Below are 4,973 nucleotides of genomic sequence, written 5' to 3'. Positions count from 1 at the left end.
CATTTATTTGTCCAACAGTGGGATTTTTGGAGCAGTGTCAAGTGTTTCCCATTGTGCATGTATGGTGAGACTTTCTTACTAACTATTGCTAGTGCTCCTAGGTGCTATTCCAGTGGAAAAAGCAGGTGAGGTGTCTGCCTGGCGGCTGTCCCCAAGGGCTCCCTGGAACGGAAGTGGCTTCCTTCTGCTGAGTCAGGTGCCACATCCGTTTTCCGGCTCGCTTGAATTTTTACCCTGGAAGCTAGTATCTTTAAGGAGTAGTTGTTAGACGAAGCCTCCTCCAAGCCCTGTCTCCTGCCGGCTCAGCAAATTTATCCATTCAGCAGCTGAATTGCACAAACCAGGTAGGTCTCAAACTCAATCCCTGGTTTGTACTGAGTGAGCTGATTTCAGCAGGGCCAGCAGCAGGGGGCTAGGGAGTGGGGGAAATAAATTCAGGATTCCTGCTCCTGTTCTCTAATCAAGACCCTGGCTGAAAGTTTGTACATCGACACTAGGTGAGGACAAGATGGTACACAACTGTGATGCCCTTTATAGTTGAATAGCCTGCAGACATTCACTGTTAAGACTCCCAGACCCGGGTGAGGTGTCTGAAGGCTCAGGTGTTCTTGTGAAACTGTGCACAGCAATGAATCATAGAATGATACAGCACAGAAGGAGGCCATCCAGCCACTTTAATCCAAGAGGAAGTTTCTACAATTTTTGCAGTTTCTCCTCCTCTCCCCTGCCCACAATTTGGCAAGATTGCAGAATATCGAACCTCACAAATCACATAAATGATAAAATGCCCAATAAATAGAGTGAGAACCAGATGCAGTTCTCAGGAGTTCAGAATTTCTTAAACAAATTCTGTCGACAAGTTGAATAAAACCCTCAGAATCTTACAACTCCTGCCCACCTAGTCGTAGAAATGGGAGCTCCTTTAGTGCAGTTCAAAATATCCTGGGAGAGAGAGCCTAAGTCTGCTAACAGCAGCGTGGAGAACACTTCTTCTAAACCTCCAGACCACGGAACTCAAAGAGGATAAACCAGTGCTGCAAAGGATTTCTGCTCCACTGGGCCCCATTAAGGACATTTTTATTAAACTTACCTTAAGCAGGCATTGCTGGCTTCTCAACAGATTTACCTGGGGAGTGGGGGGGGGGGGGGGGGAGGAGGCGGGGTGGGGGGGTGGCGGGTGTGCAGGTGGCCGCAGTGGGCTCCCTGCACGGAGACGGTTAAAATTCCATCAGTGCACGGGTACGCCTGGCGGGAGCCTCGTCTGCCGCGGTATTAAAGAAAAAAGAAAGAAAGACTTGCATTTACGTAAGAACATAAGAAACAGAAGCAGGAGTATGCCAGACAGTCCCTCGAGCCTGCTTCGCCATTCAGTCACATCATGGCTGATCTTCAACCTCAACTCCACTTTCCTGCCCGATCCCCATATCCCTTGATTCCCCTAGAGTCCAAAAATCTATCTATCTCAGCCTTGAACATATTCAATGACTCAGCGTCCATAGCCTTTCATGACCTCAGGATGTCCCAAAGTGCTTCACAGCCAATGAAGTACTTTTGAAGTGTAATCACTGTTGTAATAGTGCCATGGGATCTTTTATGTCCACCTGAGGGGGAAGATGGGGCCTAGGTTTAACATCTCATCCAAAAGACGGCACCTCCGACAGTGCAGCAGTCCCTCAGTATCGCACTGAGAGTGTCAGCCTAGATTTTGTGCCCAAGTCTCTGGGGTGGGACTTGAACCCACCACCTTCTAATTCAGAGTGTTACCACCGAGCCACAGTAACATCGCAGATCAGCAGGAATTGGAGCCGTTCCTCTCTAACTGCTCCCCTACTCCTTTTCCACCAATCGAGGAAGATTTAAAATCTCCCCTAATGATTCTGGAGTCTCTGGCGGGTCTGTAATTCGAGGTGGCACCAGATTAATCCAGGCCCCTAAAGGGAGACTTCAGAATACCAAGTGGTCTCCTCTATCACACTTCATGTAGCACCATGAGGTTCATTAACTTTGTTCTCCCCCTTTGTCTGCAGATATGAATTGGAGTTATGAGGCCTGACTGTAGGTGATTTCTCTGATCTCCAATCAATCAACTAATCTGATACCTTGTTTTAGGTCATCAGGACTGGCATGGTGGATTTGCGCACGATGAAGGGGCTTATGGCAACCTCCAGGCTGAGGGCCATAAGGTGAGTGGCACTCACCTGCACATTCATTGAATGAAACCCTTTTCTGTTTATGAAATTGAGGGGGGTTGTCACTCGAAGCTGCCTGGAATGATCTAGTGGCAAAAAAATTCAAGGCAGTGGTCACTTTAAGCGCTACAGACAATGCTGTTTTTGTTGAATTGGTCTGCAAGTCTTCAGGCAGCAGCTGGCATAACTCCTCAGTAGCCTCCAGGAGGAAGTGCAGCCTTCTGAGGCACTGATGGGCAAAGAACTAAAGTAAGTCCCTCTAGGTCAATAAACTCTATATCTACATATTGGAAACAAACATCTTCTATGATACCTCACTCTAAGTTCCTCTAATCTAGCCTCTTCCATTTCCTTCTCCTCTTCTTCCTTCTCTCTGTAGTACGGGAAGAGAGAGATTCCCATTGGGAAATCCATTTCTCCAGTCCAAAAAATAACTTTCTCCAGTACTCGCAGGAGAAATCTTCAGAAAAACTCCAGAGTAGCAAACAGCAAAAAGTTGATATCCAGCCAAAGTTTCATGAAGCTTAAAACTTATCAGCCAAGATGGACTCCTCAATGCGGTATCTGTATAAGGAATACCGCTGTACAGCTCATACCACCAACTGTATGGTGGTGGTGTCCTCAGGGATTGGGTTTGTGACAATAACTGGGGGAAATACCATGGAGACCTTAACCATGCTCACTCGCCGTTACATGCAGTGGGACTGGTTCCGAGTGGGCGGTACTGCAGATTGGAGGGTTAAAAGGCGGATAATTTTGGTGCAGCTTTTTTTGGGACAGTGTTGCAGTGGTAGTGTAAGAAGACTGGAATTCTTATACCAATACACCTTGAAAGGAATATTTATCAAAGGACACCAGACGAATTTCTCACCCCCTCACATCAACTCCCGGGCAAGGTATTTACCAACTAGCCCATGCCAAGGACTGAATGATGCCTAAAATTGACTTGCCGAGCTACCTTTCATCAATCAGTTCGGATTGTACGAACATTTACACTACCAAACCCTTATCAGGATGCGTATAAGCTACTGAGTAAATGAATTAACCCTTTCTTGCCAAATCACTAAAGAAGTCCAACCATAATGTCATAAACTAACGTTTCTCTATTATTTTCACAATTAACAGCATTTAAGACTTAAACACTAAGCATGCAAATTATTTAGTAGACATGTTTGACTGATGGAATTTATAATGGAGGTTACAAAGGCAGTTTGGCTGTGTCACAGTAATTCAGCATTAACCGATTTGCTGATCATATTAAGCTTGGTATCTGAGATTGACATCAGTTGGTGAGATTAGTTTATGTTTAGACTCCTTACACAGTTACCGAGTTGATAGTTTTAGATAGCAAGTCTATTGTATATGTTAAAAGCCCAATTAGTTCAGCTTATTACCAATAGGCTCGCAGCTTTAGCAATGATTCCAGGAATTTTGTGAACTCGTCCTTCTGAGTTGAGGTAGTAAAGTTGGTTGCCTCGCCTTTCTCTGGGATGATGCTGTTAGCCTCCTGAGCTGTCCGAGTGATGAACCTCCATCTGCGGATGTGATATCCACTCCCTCCTGGATCTTCTGCTCCTGGGTAGGTCCATCTTATGTTGCCAGTAGCTGCATTTGTAGCAGCTGGCTCATATTTCACTTCCTTTAGTCTTAGGGAAACATCTCGTACATCTAATTGGTGAGAATGTGGAACTCTCTACCACATGGAGTGATTGAGACAAATAGCATAGATGCAGTTAAGGGGAAGCTGGATAAGCACATGAGGGAGAAAGGAATAGAAGGATATGTTAACAGGGTGAGATGAAGTAAGGTGGGAGGTGGCTCCTGTGGAGCATAAACACTGGTATAGACCAGTTGGGCTGAATGGCCTGTTTCTGTGCTGTAACATTCTATGTAATTCTATGTAAGTGGCAGATTTAATGCCTGTATCCAGCTTGTAAATGGCTGTAAATCTTTTATTTTCTGCAATCTCTCTCTCACTCTCACTCTCTCCCTTCTTTTTCTCTCTTTCTTCCTCAGTCTTTCTCCCCACTCTCTCTCTCACTCTTTCTCTCTATCTATCTCGCTCCTGTCCTTTCAGAGAAGAGAACTATCTTTGCCCGGCGATGCTTTTTCCTCACAAGTTGTGCGTACAGTTTGCATACAACTATACAGAGAACACCTACACAACAACACTTAATCTAAGAGTTTTAATTTCTAACCCAACATATTTTAACTTTCCTGCTTACCTCCCCTTGATCCTCAAATAAACCTCCTCAATTTAATGATTAACCAATCTGACTGGCATACATATTACAAGAGTTAGCCCTATTAAGTGCTAATCACCTTACACAGCCACATTAGGAATTGTGCTGACTTCAGGTTAAACTATGGGATAAAACGCAGACATCAACGGGTAAAATTTAACCCCCAAGAACGGGTGGGAGGTTAAAATAACGGGCGCTAAATTGAGACTTCTAGCGCCCATTCAATAAAGGTTGCGCACCACTAAATCCCACATTCTCCAATCTGTATGCCACACCTCACCAATCTAGCATGACATGAACTGGACACCATTTTGGTAAAGGGTTTAGCGCAGGCGCAAATAACGAACGCCGGCATCATGTAAAGTTTGATCAGTGTGCAACGCTGATTTAAAGTGATAGACACCATTTTGGCACTTAATGCTCCACCCAATGCACAGTTTTAACTGTGACCATCTAAATATGTCTTAGAGTGCCTGGAGGACCCCCCACCAGCGCTATTTAAAGGAACCATGCAGATTTACAGGTTAGTTGCTGGATTATT

This window comes from Heptranchias perlo, chromosome 13, assembly GCF_035084215.1.
Source record: "Heptranchias perlo isolate sHepPer1 chromosome 13, sHepPer1.hap1, whole genome shotgun sequence".
Lineage (NCBI taxonomy): Eukaryota > Metazoa > Chordata > Chondrichthyes > Hexanchiformes > Hexanchidae > Heptranchias > Heptranchias perlo.
Note: the sequence above shows the minus strand (reverse complement) of the source record.